Raw genomic sequence first — 22,368 nt, 5'->3', positions numbered from 1 at the left:
ATGGTCTCCATGCGCATGTTCTACAATTATTTTGACTTATACTGTATAAATGTAATCGTACATTTCAAAAGTGGAAAAATTCTCAGGCTGTGATAAAAAATCAAAATCAAACAGTGTATACCAATACTTCTAGAACGCCACTTTGGTATCTGTACATACTGTTCTGCGTGTGTGTGTGTGTGTGTGTGTGTGTGTGTGTGTGTGTGTGTGTGTGTGTGTATATATATATATATATATATATATATTTATATATACAGTATATATATATATATATATATAACTCACTAACACATCACGGATTAAATGAACAAATTGCATGGAATGTGTTCCTGTAGTGACGTTTTCATATATTATATGTGTATTATATATGGCTTATCATTAATCTTTAAAAATATCTTGTAGCATTGCCAGTGGACCATACACAAGTATAAAGTTGCAATGCCGTTTAGTTTATATTACTAATGATTCGTACAGATACACATTCTGGCAGTGGTGATGCCAATGTAATAATCAGGTATATGTTTGTTACAGGTTAGCAGCTGTATTCGGGCTTTCTTTTCTTCTTTGCTTTTTTTCACATTTTTTCTTTTGTTTTTATCTATCTTTTTCTAACTTCTCTATTTCTTTATTTCTTTACTTGTCTTGGATCTTTTTTCTTTATGACACAATGTGTCACCTAACACATGATGTGATATAAATGTTTCTTCTCAAAGAATAATATATATGAAGTGTGGTGGCATCTATAATTTGTATATATGTATTTGTTATACAGGTTGAGTATCCCATATCCAAATATTCCGAAATACGGAATATTCCGAAATACGGATTTTTTTGAGTGAGAGTGAAATAGTGAAACCTTTGTTTTCTGATGGCTCAGTGTACACAAACTTTGTTTATTACAGAAAGATATTAAAAATATTGTATTAAATGACCTTCAGGCTGTGTGTATATGAAACATAAATGAATTGAGTGAATGTACACACTTTGTTTAATGCACAAAATTATTAAAAATATTGGCTAAAATTACCTTCAGGCTGTGTGTACAAGGTGTATATGATACATAGATTCATTCTGTGCTTAGGCTTGGGTCCCATCGCCATGATATCTCATTATGGGATGCAATTATTCCAAAATACGGAAAAATCCGATATCCAAAATACTTCTGGTCCCAAGCATTTTGGATAAGGGATACTCAACCTGTATATATATATATATATATATATATATATATATTTTTTTTTTTTTTTTTTTATTTAACAAACTCCACAAGCCGGCACCCCACAGATAGCTTCCAAGTAACTTGCCAGGGTGCTCTCACCCTACTAAAGTCTGGGAGTGCCTCTATGTCATGGAGTATATATATATTTTTTTAAAATTTGTATTCACTCGTTTTCACTATTCACTTGTCATATTTATACAGTAACGGTATAACATTGTTACCCTTAATATTCTCCTCCCGTCCAGGTCCCTGTCATTGGTGGGTGTGTGAGCGGCCTGCTTGGTTGCTCAGCAACACAGTTGCTGAGCAACTGCATCACAGGTGGATACACCCCCGGGCCATCCCCCGCACGCACGCACAGCCTGCTCACTGCCGACTTCCAGGAACATGGACGGTGGGACTTACACACTGCCTTGTTTATCTATTTAAGGTAAGATATGCACACTGGTCAGTTTTGTTTTTCTTTCACAAGCACATGCACCTTGAAAAAAACACCTTAGGGCATTGAAACGTCGGATCACGCACAATGCTTGAAATTTTGTACAGGTTGAGTCTCCCTTATCCAAAATGCTTGGGACCAGAGGTATTTTGGATATGGGATTTTTCCGTATTTTGGAATAATTGCATACCATAATGAGATATCATGGTGATGGGACCTAAATCTAAGCACAGAATGCATTTATGTTTCATATACACCTTATACACACAGCCTGAAGGTAATTTTAGCCAATATTTTTTATAACTTTGTGCATTAAACAAAGTGTGTCTACATTCACACAATTCATTTATGTTTCATATACACCTTATACACACAGCCTGAAGAACATTTAATACAATATTTATAATAACTTTGTGTATTAAACAAAGTTTGTGTACATTGAGCCATCAAAAAACAAAGGTTTCACTATCTCACTCTCACGCAAAAAAGTCCGTATTTCGGAATATTCCGTAATTCGGAATATTTGGATATGGGATACTCAACCTGTATTGAAAAAACTGTTTATAAATCTTCCCGATTGAAAAAATCTGTGGAGTGCCGCCTGGTTCCTGTTATGTATGGGAGTGGACGTGCAAGTATTACCAAGGAACCCCCTCTATTGTGTGTGTGTGTATATATATATATATATATATATAGAGAGAGAGAGAGAGAGAGAGAGAGAGAGAGAGAGTGCTGGTAGTATGTCCAAATACAGAATTCTAAAGTTATAGCAATATGCACAATTTATGCTCTGATGATGGTTTATCTATATATTATTTCTATAAGGTTTTTCACTGTGGGACCTTTTTTGAGAGAACCCCTGAACGTAAAAATATGGTTGAGGAATCAAAATAAAGGTCATAGAGGTCTGTTTATGAAGCAGTGAAAGAAGTGGAGAAGTGAGCCAGTTGAGAAGTTGCCCATGGCAACCAATCAGTTTTGAAGTAACATTTATCAAGTGCATTCTATAAAATTATACATAGCAGCTGATTGGTTGCCATGGGAACTTCTCCACTGGCTCACTTCTCTATTCTTTTCACTGCTTCATGGATAGACCCCTTACTATGTAGATGTGTAAAGTAGAAGAAAAAATGAGAGAGGAGCAATGGTGTGGGCACTGTGGAGCTGTAAAGTTTTTTGCTGGGTTTCCACTAGTTGGATATGAAAAGTACTATTAAGCTTCAGTGATTTTTTGTCCTTTTACATTTCTGTTTGTTTCATATAGAGTGACCATATTATCCCTTTTACCTGGGACGCTCATGGATTAAACAGGTTCTGTGGCTGGCTGACTTCAAGCCTACATTTCAGCTGGTTTTAATCAGCCACAGAACCTGTGTAATCCATGAGCATCCCAGGTAAAAGGGATAATATGGTCACTATGAATTTCATATCATTTAAGGAGCTAGGATTAATTCAGTGGACTATCAGACAAATCAACATCAGCACTCACTGCACTAGACACTTGCCTACATATGCCCTACATCATTATCCATTACCAGGGCCGGCTCGAGGCATGTTTGACTCGAGCGGCCGCGCAGGGCGCCACCCTTAAAGGGCGCCGCGCGCTGGCGCCGCGATGTCGGAGCCTGGAGCCGGCCCTGATCTTCCCTGCTGTCCTCCCGCTTGTTAGTGAGCTGTGTGCGCTATGCGGCGCCGGCGTCTGATGTCAGACACAGGCGCCGCACAGCGCGCACAGTTCTGTGTCAGACAGCGGCGCACACAGCAGCACTCCCCCTCCCTCGGCACGGCAGGTACTGGGGGCATATGTGGCACTGTGGGGGGCATTTATCTGGCACTGTGGGGGGCATTTATCTGGCACAGTGGGGGCATTAATGTATCTGGCACTGTGGGGGGCATTCATTTATCTGGCACTGTGGGGGGGGGCATTTATCTGGCACTGTGGGGGCATTTATCTGTGCACTGTGAGGGGGCATTAATGTATCTGGCACTGTGGGGGCATTTCTGGCACTGTGGGGTCATGTATCTATCTGGGACTGTGGGGGCATATCTGGCACTGGGGGGGGCATTAATGTATCTGGCACTGTGGGGGACATTTATCTGGCACTGTGGGGGGCATTTATCTGGCACTGTGGGGGGCATTCATTTATCTGGCACTGTGGGGGGGCATTAATGTATCTGGCACTGTGGGGGGGCATTTATCTGGCACTGTGGGGGCATTTATCTGGCACTGTGAGGGGGCATTAATGTATCTGGCACTGTGGGGGCATTTCTGGCACTGTGGGGTCATGTATCTACCTGGGTCTGTTGGGGTATATCTGGCACTGGGGGGGGCATTGATGTATCTGGCACTGTGGCGGCATTTATCTGGCACTGTGATCGGGCATTAATGTATCTGGCACTGTGGGGGCATTTATCTGGCACTGTGAGGGGGCATTAACGTATCTGGCACTGTGGGGTCATTTATCTATCTGGGACTGTGGGGGCATATCTGGCACTGTGGAGGGCATTTATATATCTGGCACTGTGGGGGGTATTTATGTATCTGGCACTGTGGGGGGCATTTATGTATCTGGCACTGTGGGGGGCATTTATGTATCTGGCACTGTGGGGGGCATTTATGTATCTGGCACTGCGGGGGGCATTTATGTATCTGGCACTGTGGGGGCAATTATGTTTCTCGCACTGCTGGGGGGGCATGTCATGTGCATTTGGCACTGCTGGGGGGGCATGTCATGTGCATTTGGCACTGCTGGGGGGCATGTCATGTGCATCTGGCACGGCTGGGGGGCATGTCGTGTCTAGCTGGCACGGCTGGGGGACATATCATGTAGTGTTCCCATGTCTCAGTGCAATACCTGGCGCAAAGTGTCTAACGTGCTCTGCCTGGCGCAAAGTGTCTAACGTGCTCTGCCTGGTGCAAAGTGTCTAACATGCTCTGCCTGGCACTGTGGGGGGCATTTATGTATCTGGCACTGTGGGGGCAATTATGTTTCTCGCACTGCTGGGGGGGCATGTCATGTGCATTTGGCACTGCTGGGGGGGCATGTCATGTGCATTTGCACTGCTGGGGGGCATGTCATGAGCATCTGGCACGGCTGGGGGGCATGCCGTGTCTAGCTGGCACGGCTGGGGGACATATCATGTAGTGTTCCCATGTCTCAGTGCAATATCTGGCGCAAAGTGTCTTAACGTGCTCTACCTGTCGCAGTGTGTATAGGAGGTTCTACCTGGTGCAATGTGTATTAGCTGCACTACTGTGTGGTGTAATGCGAATTGACACTATTATGTGGCCACGCCCCTTCCCCACGAAGCAACGCCCCTACATTTTTGATGCGCGCCTTCGGCGCGCAAGGTCCATGATTTTGATCGGAGCAACAAGCATTACAGTATGTACATAATTTTGCCCTTCTAACTTAAATATGTGCCCTCCCAAATGCAAAGTGTGCCCTCCCCGTGATCAGCACCCCTGCCCTAAAAAAATCCTAGAGTGAACACTATCATGTGTAGCTGGCACTGCTGGGGGGCATATCATGTGTAGCTGGCACTGCAGCAGGGCATGTCCTGTCTATCTGGCACTGCTGGGGGGTATATCATGTCTATCTGGCACTGCTGGGGGGCATGTCATGTGTAGCTGGCACTGCTGGGGGCATGTCATGTGTAGCTGGCACTGCTGCGGGGCATGTCATGTCTATCTGGCACTGCACTACTGTAGACATTATGTGTAGCTGGCACTATACTGGAGACATTGTGTGTAAGGAACACTACTGTTACTGTTATGTGTAATGCTGCTAATTGTGTGCGTAGAGGGGGTGTGAAAATATATTTATTTGTAGTGTGATAATATGAAGTTGTGAGGCCCCGCCCACTTTTCCAGGAGGCCACGCCCACTTTTCCAGGAGCGCGCGCGCGCTGGGAGGGGGCACTTTTACATTTTCTCGCACAGGGTGCTAGTAGGCCTGGAGCCGGCCCTGTCCATTACCATAGAAGACCCCTTTAACACATCTGACTCATCTGTAACACAGATACACAGCACCACAGTACAGCAAATACACACATACACATCTCACAAGGTGTAGCGCTGTACCTACCCTATTTTACTGTAAAGCCTACTATTGTTAGAAGTAGAGAGTGCTACTGTGTAGTTGCCAACATTACCAAGATGTCCACTAGTACTATTACTTCACATGAACCGGAACCACCTCACACCCTTCCATCCTTCCTGTTGGTGTCCCTCAGGGTTCTGTCCTAGGCCCCCTTCTGTTCTCCCTCTACACCTCTTCCCTGGGTGCGCTCATTAACTCATTAGGCCTTCAATACCACCTCTATGCTGATGACACACAACTCTACCTCTCCTCTCCTGATCTGTCCCCCTCTGTCCTCTCTCAGGTCTCCAGCTGCCTCTCTGCCATCTCCTCCTGGATGTCTGAGCGCTCTCTGAAGCTCAACATGGATAAAACTGAACTTATTATCTTTCTCCCAGCCAGAGCAACACCCCCTACAAATATCTCTATCACTGTTGACAACACTATCATCTCCCCCGTTCCCCAACTCCGCTGCCTGGGCGTCACTCTTGACTTCTCCCTCTCCTTTGCACCCTACATCCATGCTCTGGCGCAATCTTGACGGTTCCAGCTACGCAACATTGCTCGCATCAGGCCATTTCTCTCCCAGAGTGCAACTAAACTTATCATCCACTCACTGGTCATCTCACGACTTGACTACTACAATGTGCTCCTCACTGGCCTCACTTGCTCCCACATCGCTCCCCTCCAATCTATCCTCAACTCTGCAGCTAGGCTCATCTTCCTCTCCCGCCACTCCACTTCTGCCACTCCCCTTCAACAAAATCTACACTGGCTCCCATTCCCCTACAGAATCCTCTTCAAACTCCTCACCCTCACATACAAGGCCATCTCTAATTCCACTGCTCCCTACATCTCCAACCTCCTTCTCCCTTCATACTCCCTCCCGCCCACTACGGTCGGCTGATGACCGTCATCTCTCCTCTGCCTTGGTCACTGCTTCCCATGCACGAGTTCAGGATTTTGCCCGTGCTGCACCCCTTCAGTGGAATGTGCTCCCCCACTCCATTAGACTCTCCCCAACCTTGCAAAGCTTCAAACGGGCATTGAAAACCCACCTATTTATCAAAGCGTACCCCTCCAATGCATAACCTAGTCCTTAGGCTGCTCCTCCATCCCCCTGCCCCATGCCTTGGACATCTCTGCTTTGCTCGCATACCACCATCAGGCTTCTACCTGCTTGCTTGCACCTCATGTCATCTGTCTGTTGCCCCTCCCCACTAGATTGTTAGCTCTTCAGAGCAGGGCCCTCTTTCCTCTTGTCTAAACACTCTTCTTGACACATTTCACTCAGCGACCATCTTTACCTGCTTTCTCTCCTGCTGGTAAAGGCTCATCTCTATCTATGGCCGCCAGCCCCAAGTAGTACAATGATTACTCCTTCGCTACTTACATCTAAGCTATATTATGTTTTGAGAACTGTGTTGCTCTTTGTTACCTGCACTCCATTTTTGTTATTTATTTACTGTTATGCTAAGTTTTGTCTCCCTGTACTGTCCTTTGTATGGCGCTGTGAAACACTTGTGGCGCCCTATAAATAAAATGTAATAATAATAATAATAATGAGTGGCATCATAATGTCACTGTGTATAAGTGATACAGTGGGAGAGGGACATTTCCCCCTTATCTACTGGGACCTGAAACTAAAGATGTGTCCTTACACTTTGTTGCTGGCACTGTGGCACGCCACGGCATGCATTCCATGAAAAAGTGCCAGCCCGCAATACATAGGATTGCATGGTGTAAATGGTGCTGCAGAATGAAATACTGTGTCAGGCAGGTGCACTGCAATTTGCATGCTGGGATGTGCGCATGTCTGCCATGCTGCCAGCAACAACACAAGAGCACATATCTCTATTTACATGCATTGACTGCTGTCCAAGCGCTTGCACCACCACAGCAAACCTGAGACAGTTACCAGCTGGTGAGTTGTCTGACCTCAGTCTGTTACAAGAACCACTTCATGCTTCTCCTTATCCAGTGTTACAGGAAACACTTTCAGTACAAGAGTTGCAAACTAATGGCTGTAAGGCGTACACATACAGAAATTACTCCTATGATGGGGTTCAATAAACTTAAAGGTGCAGAATCACACAACATAGAAATATGCTATGGAGATGCAACTCAAGTGGGAAAGACTGTGGAAAGCAACAGTAGATCAAGGTGACAGACTAATTCTAGATGTTGTAGAGAGACATTGGAAACATAGGCTTGCAATATGTATACTCCATAATTAATTGGAACATGTCAGTTAGATGTGGACTGCATTGCAAGAGGCATATCATAATGTAGGCCCATGAGGGGAATAAACTTAAACGCACACTGTATTATACAAAACTACATGAATGTAGAAGTATGAATGATTATATAGACAGGATGATATCTGTCTGTATCTCAGCAGTTAACATTTGTTGGTGTACAAATAGATGATAAACAAATAGCAACAGTCATGCTTCAAAATCTAACAACATGGTTTGAACAGTTAGGTATGGCATTAAAGGCAAACACTGCAAAGTTAACAACAGGCACAGTGAGACCAAAGCAATTACAGTTTCAGGAATATGTACCCTGTGAAACTAATAGTGATAGAAATGCATTGCAAGCAAAGAGTGAGTTCATGAAATTTAAATTCAAGTGTTATAATTGTCGCAAGAGATGTCACTAAGCAATCATCTGTAAGCAGAGAAAAGTGAATCATGTGCAGGGTCAGAAATGTGATGACTGAGATTAGACTACCCCGAGTGTCATAGATAACCAAGGAAAAGATTGCTGGTATATTGATTCTGGCACAACAAGACTTATCAGCTGCAATGAGGAGTGGTTCACCATGATAAGTGAGTGTGACCCGATCAATATCAAAGGGATTATAAATCAAACCTTGACATCCATAAAAGTTGGGACAGTTAATTCTTGTTTGAGAATTGGATCAAGAACGAAAGTCACAGAAATCCAAAATATATTTTGTGTACCAGAGGTGGGAAATTTTTTTATTGCCATCAGTATCCTAGAACAAAAAGGCCACAGAGTGTAATTCGCAACAGGAAAGTGCATTGTGAGTAGTGATGAGCGGGTTCGGTTCCTTGGGATCCGAAACCCCCGAACTTCACCCATTTTACACGGTTCCGAGGCAGACTCGAATCTTCCCGCCTTGCTCGGTTAACCCGAGCGCGACCGAACGCCATCATCCCGCTGTCGGATTCTCGCAAGATTCGTATTCCATATAAGGAGCCGCGCGTCGCCGCCATTTTCACTCGTGCTTTGGAGATGATAGCGAGAGGACATGGCTGCATTCTCTCAGTTTCTGTGTTCAGTGTGCTGCTCAGTGTGCTGCAAATATCTGTGCTCAGTGTGCTTTCAAATATCTGTGCTCAGTGTGCTTTCAAATATCTGTGCTCAGTGTGCTGAAAATATCTACGTTCTCTGCCTGAAAAACGCTCCATATCTGTGCTGCATTGTAGTATATAGTAGGACAGTGCAGAATGTTGCTGTGACCACCAGTATATATATAACAGTATGGTACAGTAGTCCACTGCCCTACCTTTGTGTCGTCAAGTATACTATGCATCCATACCTGTGCTGCATTTTAGTTGTGCGCAGTATATAGTAGGAGGGGACAGTGCAGAATGTTGCTGTGACCTCCAGTATATAGATAGCAGTACGGTACAGTAGTCCACTGCTCTACCTCTGTGTCATCAAGTATACTATGCATCCATACCTGTGCTGCATTTTAGTTGTGCGCAGTATATAGTAGGAGAGGACAGTGCAGAATGTTGCTGGGACCACCAGTATATAAATATAGCAGTACGGTACAGTAGTCCACTGCTCTACCTCTGTGTCGTCAAGTATACTATGAATCCATACCTGTGCTGCATTTTAGTTGTGCACAGTATATAGTAGGAGTGGACAGTGCAGCATGTTGCTGGGACCACCAGTATATATATAGCAGTACGGTACAGTAGTCCACTGCTCTACCTCTGTGTCGTCAAGTATACTATGAATCCATACCTGTGCTGCATTTTAGTTGTGCGCAGTATATAGTAGGAGGGGACAGTGCAGAATGTTGCTGTGACCTCCAGTATATAGATAGCAGTACGGTACAGTAGTCCACTGCTCTACCTCTGTGTCATCAAGTATACTATGCATCCATACCTGTGCTGCATTTTAGTTGAGCGCAGTATATAGTAGGAGGGGACAGTGCAGAATGTTGCTGGGACCACCAGTATATATATATATAGCAGTACGGTACAGTAGTCTACTGCTCTATCTCTGTGTCGTCAAGTATACTATGAATCCATACCTGTGCTGCATTTTAGTTGTGCACAGTATATAGTAGGAGGGGACAGTGCGGAATGTTGCTGTGACCACCAGTATATATATAGAAGTACGGTACAGTAGTCCATTGCTCTACCTCTGTGTCGTCAAGTATACTACAAAAGTTAATTAAAATGACTCAAAAATCAAAATTAAAAGCGTCTGATGAGAAGCGTAAACTTGCCAATATGCCATTTACGACACGGAGTGGCAAGAAACGGCTGAGGCCCTGGCCTATGTTCATGGCTAGTGATTCAGATTCACATGAGGATGGAAGCACTCATACTCTCGCTAGAAAACTGCAGTGCCACTCCTAGATGGGCCAGGTGTTTGTGTCGGCCACTTGGGTCACTTAGCTTAGTCACACAGCTACCTCATTGCACCTCTTTTTTTCTTTGCATCATGTGCTGTTTGGGGACTATTTTTTTAAATCTGCCATCCTGTCTGACACTGCAGTGCCACTCCTTGATGGGCCAGGTGTTTGTGGCGGCCACTTGGGTCGCTTAGCTTAGTCACACAGCTATCTCATTGCACCTCTTTTTTTCTTTGCATCATGTGCTGTTTGAGGACTATTTTTTAAATCTGCCATCCTGTCTGACACTGCAGTGCCACTTCTAGATGGGCCAGGTGTTTGTGTCGGTCACTTGGGTCGCTTAGCTTAGCCATCCAGCAACCTTGGTGCAAATTTTAGGACTAAAAATAATATTGTGAGGTGTGAGGTGTTCAGAATAGTAGAAAGGTTGGTTGAGTCTGCACAGGATCACTTGGTCAAATTGATGTAATAAGTGCTATAGCTTTAAACAAATCCAATCAAAACCAACATCTGGCCATGTCATGAATTAAATAATTAATATTTGGCGCTTGGTTGGTTGTGCTCCCAGAAACAGTTCAGTAAACTATTTGGAAAAGTAGAGAATGGTTCCCGTATAGTACCGGAGCCAAAGAGAAAAAAGAAAGACTATGGGGTAAATTTACTAAGAATCGTATTTTCCCGTTTGAGGTCAAAGTTCAATCACGAATGACATCGAAAGTGTAAATATGCAACTTTTTGAATTGATTACGACTGATTTACTAAGCTGCCGTATTCTACATTTTCGTTTTTTCCGATGTCGATGTCATTCGTTTTTTTAGGCAGTGTTTTACGTGAGTGACTTGTAAAACACTGCCGACTTTAATACAATGAATCTCGGCCGGATCTGAGAGATCCGTGCAGGGCTTCATTGTGCACCTTGTTAAAAAAATAAAAAATGTTTAAACTTTAAAAAAAAATTGCGTGGGGTCCCCCCTCCTAAGCCAAACCAGCCTCGGGCTCTTTGAGCCGGCCCTGGTTGCAAAAATATGGGGAAAAAATTGACAGGGGTTCCCCCATATTTAAGCAACCAGCACCGGGCTCTGCGCCTGGTCCTGGTTCCAAAAATACGGGGGACAAAAAGCGTAGGGGTCCCCGTATTTTTGGAACCAGCACCGGGCTCCACTAGCTGGACAGATAATGCCACAGCCGGGGGTCACTTTTATACAGTGCTTTGCGGCCGTGGCATCAAATATCCAACTAGTCACCCCTGGCCGGGGTACCCTGGGGGAGTGGGGACCCCTTCAATCAAGGGGTCCCCCCCCAGCCACCCAAGGGCCAGGGGTGAAGCCCGAGGCTGTCCCCCCCATCCAATGGGCTGCGGATGGGGGGCTGATAGCCTTTGTTGAAAGTTATGAATATTGTTTTTAGTAGCAGTACTACAAGTCCCAGCAAGCCTCCCCCGCAAGCTGGTACTTGGAGAACCACAAGTACCAGCATGCGGCGGAAAACGGGGCCCGCTGGTACCTGTAGTACTACTACTAAAAAAATACCCCAATAAAGACATTACACACACACCTTGAAAGTATAACTTTAATGCATACATACACACCACCATATACACATACTTACCTTATGTTCACACGAGGGTCGGTCCTCTTCTCCAGTAGAATCCATGGTGTACCTGTTGAAAAAATCCTGCTCACCAAATCCAGTGTAGAGGGCTCCTCGGATAATCCATTTGTAATCCACGTACTTGTAAAAATAAAAAAACAGGACACCCGACCACGAACTGAAAGGGGACCCATGTTTTCACATGGGACCCCTTTCCCCGAATGCCAGAAACCCCCTCTGACTGATGTCTAAGTGGGTTTCTTCAGCCAATCAGGGAGCGCCACATTGTGGCACCCTCCTGATCGGCTGTGTGCTCCTGTACTGTCTGACAGGCGGCACACGGCAGTGTTACAATGTAGCGCCTATGCGCTCCATTGTAACCAATGGTGGGAACTTTGTGGTCAGCGGTGAGGTCACTTTCGGTCAACCGCTGACCTCAAAGTTCCCACCATTGGTTACAATGGAGCGCATAGGCGCTACATTGTAACACTGCCGTGTGCCGCCTGTCAGACAGTACAGGAGCACACAGCCGATCAGGAGGGTGCCACAATGTGGCGCTCCCTGATTGGCTGAAGAAACCCACTTAGACATCAGTCAGAGGGGGTTTCTGGCATTCGGGGAAAGGGGTCCCATGTGAAAACATGGGTCCCCTTTCAGTTCATGGTCGGGTGTCCCGTTTTTTTATTTTTACAAGTACGTGGATTACAAATGGATTATCCGAGGAGCCCTCTACACTGGATTTGGTGAGCAGGATTTTTTCAACAGGTACACCATGGATTCTACTGGAGAAGAGGACCGACCCTCGTGTGAACATAAGGTAAGTATGTGTATATGGTGGTGTGTATGTATGCATTAAAGTTATACTTTCAAGGTGTGTGTGTAATTTCTTTATTGGGGTATTTTTTTAGTAGTAGTACTACAGGTACCAGCGGGCCCCGTTTTCCGCCGCATGCTGGTACTTGTGGTTCTCCAAGTACCAGCTTGCGGGGGAGGCTTGCTGGGACTTGTAGTACTGCTACTAAAAACAATATTCATAACTTTCAACAAAGGCTATCAGCCCCCCATCCGCAGCCCATTGGATGGGGGGGACAGCCTCGGGCTTCACCCCTGGCCCTTGGGTGGCTGGGGGGGGGACCCCTTGATTGAAGGCGTCCCCACTCCCCCAGGGTACCCCGGCCAGGGGTGACTAGTTGGATATTTGATGCCACGGCCGCAAGGCACTGTATAAAAGTGACCTCCGGCTGTGGCATTATCTGTCCAGCTAGTGGAGCCCGGTGCTGGTTTCAAAAATACGGGGGACCCCTACGCTTTTTGTCCCCCGTATTTTTGGAACCAGGACCAGGCGCAGAGCCCGGTGCTGGTTGCTTAAATATGGGGGAACCCCTGTCAATTTTTTTCCCATATTTTTGCAACCAGGGCCGGCTCAAAGAGCCCGAGGCTGGTTTGGTTTAGGAGGGGGGACCCCACGCATTTTTTTTTTGAAAAATTATAACATTTCCCACCCCTTCCCACTGAAAAACATGCACGGATCTCATGGATCCGTGCATGCCTATACAAACACGGGATAAAAAAGCAGGTCTGTTTTTTTTTAGCACTTTTTCACGATTTGTATTTTAGCACGGCAGTGTTTGGCTATTGTCGGCAGTGTTTGTGTTTTGCACTTTTTAGTAAATGACCGATTTCTACCAAATTGCAGGCGTATTTGACCGATGGTGTATTGATTCGTGATTTTTTCCTAGGACTTCCAAAATATTACGAATGCCCTCATCACTGCCGTGATTTTTGCTTAGTAAATTGCCGAGATGACACTTTGAAGAAAAAACGGCATCTCGGTCAAAATCGGGACCTTAGTAAATATACCCCTATGTGTCTCTTCTGGGGCACACTTTTGTTGAAAATTATGAAAAATTGTAAGTTAAAATGTAACTTTTATTATATACCCTCTTAAAATAATGGCTATAAAGCAAAAAGAGAAATAACAACTAAGTAAATTATTTTATCAATCCATCAGAATAAATATCAATTGATGTGATTGTTACAAATCTGGCATGATAGCTCGGTGAGTGAAAATATATATGTGTCTCCAATACTGGCAAATAAATAAATGATCTCTTATCCTGAGTATGGAACAATATAATCTCAGATAACGATATCACAGGAAGAAAGAGAAAACGTAAAATAAGATATATGCTGGGCTCCACAAAAATGCTAATTGAATATGGAATGTATTGCTTAATTCTAGGTCCTGTGTCTTTGGTTTGGATAAAAATACATGCAGTACCTGGTATTCTCTGGTGGTCTCCCACCCAGGTACTGACCTGGCCCACAGTGCTTGGCTTCCAAGATCAGACGAGGTTGGGCATACTCAGTGTGGTTTGACCGTAGGTAGATATATCACACCTGATAATACTGGGAACCATGTATTGTGGGATCTGAAAGAAAACCCAGCTTTCCTGTATGGTTGCTGGGTGCTATTAGGTCAAAAAAATATAATAAAATATATATACCTGTGGTACCTGGTATTCGCTGAGGGTCTCCCAACCAGGTACTGACCCGGCCCACAGTGCCTGGTTTCAAAAGAATCAGGCAAAATAATACATTCAGTGTGATTTGCCCATAGGTGAAAAAAAATCATACCTAGGGGCTGCTGAAACACATGTGGGAAACAAGTAAGTCCTCAGTGTACTTGTTTCCCACATGTGTTTCAGCAGCCCCTAGGTGTGATTTTTTTTTTCACCTATGGGCAAATCACACTGAATGTATTATTTTGCCTGATTCTTTTGAAACCAGGCACTGTGGGCCGGGTCAGTACCTGGTTGGGAGACCCTCAGCGAATACCAGGTACCACATGTATATATATTTTCTTATATTTTTTTGACCTAATAGCACCCAGCAACCATACAGGAAAGCTGGGTTTTCTTTCAGATCCCACAATACATGGTTCCCAGTGTTATCAGGTGTGATATATCTACCTGCGGTCAAACCACACTGAGTATGCCCAACCTCATCTGATCTTGGAAGCCAAGCACTGTGGGCCAGGTCAGTACCTGGGTGGGAGACCAACAGAGAATACCAGGTACTGCAGGTATTTTTATCCAAACCAAGGACACAGGACCTAGAATTAAGCAATACATTCCATATTCAATTAGCATTTTTGTGGAGCCCAGCATATATCTTATTTTACGTTTTCTCTTTCTTCCTGTGATATCGTTATCTGAGATTATAATGTTCCATACTCAGGATAAGAGATCATTTATTTATTTGCCAGTATTGGAGACACATATATATTTTCACTCACCGAGCTATCATGCCAGATTTGTAACAATCACATCAATTGATATTAATTCTGATGGATTGATAAAATAATTTACTTAGTTGTTATTTCTCTTTTTGCTTTATAGCCATTATTTTAAGAGGGTATATAATAAAAGTTACATTTTAACTTACAATTTTTCATAATTTTCAACAAAAGTGTGCCCCAGAAGAGACACATAGTCTTTCTTTTTTCTCTTTGGCTCCGGTACTATACGGGAACCATTCTCTACTTTTCCAGGTGTTCAGAATAGACTGAAAATGAGTGGAAATTATGGTTATTGAGGTTAATAATACTATGGGATCAAAATGACACACAAATGCTATGATTTAAGCTGTTTTTGAGGGTTTTGTTGTAAAAAAACACCCGAATCCAAAACACACCCGAATCTGACAAAAAAAATTCAGGGAGGTTTTGCCAAAACGCGTCCAAATCCAAAACACGGCCGTGGAACCGAATCCAAGACCAAAACACAAAACCCGAAAAATTTCCGGTGCACATCACTAATTGTGAGAAACAGAAGTGGGACAATTATCACTACAGGCACATTATATGTCCTTGCTTCACAGCACTGCTAAGTAATAAAGACAAGTAAGTCATAATTATTAGAACTCTGGCATAGAAGATTTTGTCACCTTGGATATGACAGTACCCAAAAGCTACAGAACAGGACGGTCACAGGAATGTCAGTGACTAATACAGAGAAACCCATGTGCATATTTGGGAAACAGTCAGCCTTTTCCAAAGTTAAAAAGTAAATCCACAGCACCACTTGAAATAGTACTACTATTTCTGTGAAGTAATTTCTTCCTCAAATTTCCCCTGAACCTACCTCCCTCCAGTTTCAGTGCATGTCCCCGTGTTCAAATACTTCTCTTCATTTGAAGAAATCTTCCCTTCTGGACTTTGTTAAAACCCTTGAGACATTTGAAAGTCTATATCATGTCCCCCCTTTCCCTTCTCTGCTCCAAACTATACATATTGAGATTTTTTAGTCTTTCTGAGTATGTTTTGTGATGTAGGCCATGCACCATTTTAGTTGCCCTTCTTTGTACAGTCTCTAATGTATTAATATCCTTTTGAAGATATAGCCCCTAGAATTGAACACAGTATTCTAGAAGAGGCCATACCAATGACCTATACAGTGGCATTATTTCTTCTTTCTTTCTGCTGATAATTTGTTACATTGCTAACCTGCCTTTAAGTCACCTGAAATAGTGACTTCTAGATCCCTTTCCTCCTCAGTAGTTTCCAGTATAGTGCCATTAATACTGTTTATCTTTTGGATTTTTGAGACCCAAGTGTATGATTTTTGGGCATTAAACTGTAACTGCCATGCTCTTGACCATTCCTCTAGTCTACCTAGATCCTCAATCATTTGTTTTACTCCTACTGGTGTGTCTACCCTGTTGCATACCTTTGTGTCATCTGCAAAAAGGCTTTCCCTTTAATGCCATTTGCAGTGTCACCAATAAAGATATTAAAAAGCACTGGTCCAAGTACAGATCCCTGGGGTACTCCAATGGTAAAATGTCCCTCATGTGAATGCACTTCATTTAATACAACTCTCTGTTCTCTATCCTGCAAGCAAGATCTTATCGATTCAACCATGTTAGTATCCAATCCAAAGCTTTAAAGTTTATTTAGCAGTCTACGATGTGGGACAGTGTTAAAAGCCTACCTTACAAAAGCTCCTGGATACTTTCATGAGCCATAAAAATCAACCACTTTCCTGGACTTGTTGGCTGGTGCATTGTTGTGTTGGAGAAGGGCGCCACGAGAACAAATTATTGGATGGCACCTGGAAATGGCTTCCAGCACTTGAGGCAGGCATTGGTTGGCGTACTAGTCCCCAGTCAAGGTGTACTGCTATATAAGTGGTATAGTAGCTACATGACCAGTCTTGGACACAAAAGTAGCTACAATCTGCTGTGCTCACATTGGAACTTTTGTGGCAGTGCACCTCCAACTGAGGTCCACTGGGCCTACTGTTGTTTGTTCTCAGGGTCAATACTGTATATCCTGGATTCATTACCACTGATAATCTCCCAGACAGAATTTGAGTGACTACCATCAAACCTGGCCAGAATGGTGCAGCACTATGTCACCTGAGCCTCCTTCTGCTCTCGAGTCAGATTATGGGGCACCTAGCATGTAGAATCCTTGCTCAGGCTAAACATTTTGTGGAGTATCAAGTGTTTGGATATCAATGAGATGCCTATCTCCTTCTCTAACAGGGCCACATTCAACCTGGGGTCCACCTCAACAACAGCCCGCATGGCAAAAACTTTGTCCTTGGTGATGGTGGCCACAGGTGGCTACAGCACTCCTCATCTTCCAGGGACCATATACTAAGCAGAAATTCTACAAATCACCCAAACACCATGGTTTAGGAGAGTGCTTTTACCCCAAAAGCAGCTTGCAATCATTCAAAACTCTCCTCTGTCGCAGACCACTCTTATAGTCATAAAAGCTTATGGCTCTCCAGTGGCCTCTGTTGAGCTCCATAATGAGTTTGTGAAGGAAGTGAACATGAGGACTTCTTTGGTGTGCAGTGCTGCTTTCATTATATGCAGTTCTGTGCCTTGACATTTCACACAAACTTTGGTCATAGATTAAAGTTCACAGCCAGACAGTCAGATTGTGTCTATTCTAGCTATGCCGGAACATCCAGAAATGTAAAACACACCCCTTTTATATAGGTCACAAAAATAGACATAGAGTACATGCAACTTTAAATAACACCCACTATATTTATTTACCATTTATCGGTGGTTCACAAATTCAGTCCTCAAGGAACACTAACAGTCCTGGTTTAAGTATAACCATGCTTAAGCACAGGTTACTGAATTAGTACTTTGATTATACAACATGTGCACAAGCATGTATATATTTTAAAATCAGGACTGTTAGTGCTCACTGGGGACAGAGTTTGGGAAACCCTGCTTTGGATTATTAGGAATTATCGAGAAAAATATAGATGTATAACCTGATCTACATATGGAGAATGGTAATGGTTATTTTCATTAGAGATGTGCGGCGGGCAAATCTCGTGTTTTGTTTTTTGCTTATGGTTCTAATTCAATTATTATGTTTTGGTTTTGGCTTGGTTTTGCCAAAACCACCCTTCCGTGTTTTGGTTTTGGATCTGGATGATTTTTTAAAACAAACATAAAAACAGCTAAAATCACAGAATTTGGGGGTTATTTTGCTCCTACAGCATTATTAACCTCAATAACAATCATTTCCACTAATTTCCAGACTATTCTGAACACCTCACACCTCACAATTAGAGATGAGCGGGTTCAGTTCTCTGAGAACCGAACCCCCCCCGAACTGCATGTGGTTTACACGGGTCCGAGGCAGACTCGGTTGTTCCCGCCTGACTCGGAAAACTCAAACAAGGGAAAACGTCATCATCTCGCTGTTGGATTCTCGTGATATTCGGATTCCATATAAAGAGCCGCGTGTCGCCGACATTTTCACTTGTGCATTACTGGCATATAATTCCACACATTAAAAAATGGAGAACAAAAATGTGGAGGGTAAAATAGGGAAAGATCAAGATCCACTTCCACCTAGTGCTGAAGCTGCTGCCACTAGTAATGGCAGAGATGATTCAATGCCATCAACGTCGTCTGCCAAAGGCCGATGCCCAATGTGATAGTAGAGAGCATGTAAAATCCAAAAAGCAAAAATTCAGTAAAATTACCCAAAATCTAAATTAAAATCATCTGAGGAGAAGCGTAAACTTGCCAATATGCCATTTACGACATGGAGTGGCCAGGAACGGCTGAGGCCCTTGCCTATGTTCATGGCTAGTGGTTCAGCTTCACATGATGGAAGCACTCATCCTCCCGCTAGAAAAATTAAAAGAGTTAAGCTGGCAAAAGCAAAGTAAAGAACTGTGCTTTTTAAATCACAATTCTCCAAGGAGAGTCCAATTGTGTCGGTTGCGATGCCTGTCCTTCCCAACACTGGATGGAAAGAGGTGGCTCCTTCCACCATTTGCACGCCCTCTGCAAGTGCTGGAAGGAGCACCCACAGTCTAGTTCCTGATATTCAAATTGAAGATGTCACTGTTGAAGTACACCAAGATGAGGATATGGGTGTTGCTGGCGCTGAGGAGGAAATTGACGAGGAGGATTCTGATGGTGAGGTGGTTTGTTTAAGTCAGGCAGCGGGGAGACACCTGTTGTCCGTGGGATGAATAAGGCCATTGACATGCCTGGTCAAAATACAAAAAAAAAATCACCTCTTTGGTGTGGAATTATTTCAACAGAAATGTGGACAACAGGTGTCAAGCCATGTGTTGCCTTTGTCAAGCTGTAATAAGTAGGGGTAAGGACATTAAACTACCTAGGAACATCCTCCCTTATATGTCACCTGGAGAGCATTCATCAGAAGTCATTGACAAGTTAAAAAACTTTGGGTGACAGCGGAAGCAGTACACTGGCAGCTAAATCCCTTCTTCCTCTTGTACCCAAGCTCCTGCAAACCACACCACCAACTGCCTCAATGTCAATTTCCTCCTTAGACAGGAACGCCAATAGTCCTGCAGGCCATGTCACTGGCAAGTCTGACGAGTCCTCTCCTAACTGGGATTCCTCCGATGGATCCTTGAGTGGAACGCCTACTGCTGCTGTTGCTGCTGGCGCTGCTGTTGTTGCTGCTGGGAGTCGATCATCATCCCAGAGGGGAAGTCAGAAGACCACTTGTACTACTTCCAGTAAGCAATTGATTGTCCAACAGTCCTTTGCGAGGAAGATGAAATATCACAGCAGTCATCCTGTTGCAAAGCGGATAACTCAGGCCTTGACAACTATGTTGGTGTAAGACGTGCGTCCGGTATCCACCATTAGTTCACAGGGACTTAGAGAATTACTTGAAAAGTGTGTCCCCAGTACCAAATCCTATCTAGGTTCCACTTCTCTAGGCAGGCGATACCAAGAATGTACACAGACATCAGAAAAAGTGTCCTCAGTGTCCTAAAAAATGGCGTTGTACCCACTGTCCACTTAACCACGGACATGTGGACAAGTGGAGCAGGGCAGACTAAGGACTTTATGACTGTGACAGCCCACTGGGTAGATGTATTGCCTCCTGCAGCAACAACAGCGGCAGCACCAGTAGCAGCATCTCGCAAATGCCAACTCGTTCCTAGGCAGGCTACGCTTTGTATCACCGCTTTGCATAAGAGGCACACAGCTGACAACATCTTACGGAAACTGAGGAACATCATTACAGATTGGCTTACCCCAGTTGGACTCTCCTGGGGATTTGTGATATCGGACAATGCCACCAATATTGTGCCTGCATTACATGTGGGCAAATTCCAGCACGTCCCATGTTTTGCACATACAATTAATTTGGTGGTGCATAATTTTTTGAGAAACGACAGGGGCGTGCAGGAGATGCTGTTGGTGGCTCGAAAAATTGCGGGCCACTTTCGGCATTCAGCCACTGCGTGCCGAAGACTGGAGCACCAGTAAACACTCCTGAACATGCCCTGCCATCATCTGAAGCAAGAGGTGGTAATGAGGTGGAATTCAACCCTCTATATGCTTCAGAGGATGGAGGAGCAGCAAAAAGCCATTCAAGCCTATACATCTGCCTACGATATAGGCAAAGGAGGGGGAATGCACCTGATTCAAGCGCAGTGGAGAATAATTTCCATGTTGTGCAAGGTTCTCAAAACCTTTGAACTTGCCACACGTGAAGTCAGTTCAGACACTGCCAGCCTAAGTCAGTTCATTTCACTCATCAGGCTTTTGCAGAAGCAGCTGGAGAGATTGAAGGAGGAGCTAAAACGGAGCGATTCCGCTAGGCATGTGGGACTTGTGGATGGAGCCCTTCATTCGCTTAAACAGGATTCACGGGTGGTCAATCTGTTGAAATTAGAGCACTACATTTTGGCCACCGTGCTCGATCCTAGGTTTAAAGCCTACGTTGTATCTCTCCGGCAGACACAAGTCTGCAGATGTTCAAAGACCTGCTGGTGAGACAATTGTCAAGTAAAGAGGAACGTGACCCGCCAACAGCTCCTCCTTCAATTTCTACAGCCACTGGAGCTGCGAGGAAAAGGATAAAACTTCCAAAACCACCCGCTGGCGGTGATGCAGGGCAGTCAGGAGCAAGTGCTGACATCTGGTCCGGACCGAAGGACCTGCCAACGATTACTGACATGTCGTCTACTGTCACTGCATATGATTCTGTCACCATTGAAAGAGTGGTGGAGGATTATATGAGTTACAGCATCCAAGTAGGCACGTCAGACAGTCCGTACGTATACTGGCAGGAAAAAGAGGCAATTTGGAGGCCCTTGCAAAAACTGGCTTTATTTTACCTAAGTTGCCCCCCCTCCAGTGTGTACTCCGAAATAGTGTTTAGTGCAGCCGCTCACCTTGTCAGCAATCGGCGTACGAGGTTACTTCCACAAAATGTGGAGAAGATGATGTTTATCAAAATTAATTATAATAAATTCCTCCATGGAGACATTTACCAGCAATTGCCTCCAGAAAGTACACAGGGACCTGTGATGGCGGATTCCAGTGGGGATTAATTAATACTCTGTGAGGAGGAGGATGTACACAGTGAAAGGGGTGAGGAATCGGGGGATGAGGATGAGGTGGACATCTTGCCTCTGTAGAGACAGTTTGTGCAAGGAGAGATTGATTGCTTCTTTTTTTGGTGGGGGCCCAAACCAACCAACCAGTCATTTCAGCCACAGTCATGTGGCAGACCCTGTCGCTGAAAAGATTTGTTAAAGTGTGCATGTTCTGTTTATACAACATAAGGGTGGGTGGGAGGGCCCAAGGACAATTCCATCTTGCACCACTTTTTTTATTTATCTTTGCATCATGTGCTGTTTGGGGACTATTTTTTTAAGTGCCATCCTATCTAACACTGCAGTGCCACTCCTAGATGGGCCAGGTGTTTGTGCTGCCCACTTGGATCGCTTAGCTTAGTCATCTAGCGACCTTGGTGCAAATTTTAGGATTAAACATAATATTGTGAGGTGTGAGGTGTTCAGAATAGACTGAAAATGAGTGGAAATTATGGTTATTGAGGTTAATAATACTATAGGATCAAAATTACCCC

General features: G+C 44.2%; 1 pseudogene; it reads left to right on the top strand.

The window, feature by feature from the left end:
• The first annotated feature begins 14,924 nt into the window (after positions 1-14,924).
• Positions 14,925-15,042, top strand: LOC134930091 (5S ribosomal RNA; annotated as a pseudogene).
• The last annotated feature ends 7,326 nt before the right edge of the window (positions 15,043-22,368 follow it).

The sequence above is a fragment of the Pseudophryne corroboree genome, chromosome 5 (assembly GCF_028390025.1).
Source record: "Pseudophryne corroboree isolate aPseCor3 chromosome 5, aPseCor3.hap2, whole genome shotgun sequence".
NCBI classification, from domain to species: domain Eukaryota; kingdom Metazoa; phylum Chordata; class Amphibia; order Anura; family Myobatrachidae; genus Pseudophryne; species Pseudophryne corroboree.
Note: the sequence above shows the minus strand (reverse complement) of the source record. Positions and strands in the feature narration are given on the sequence as shown.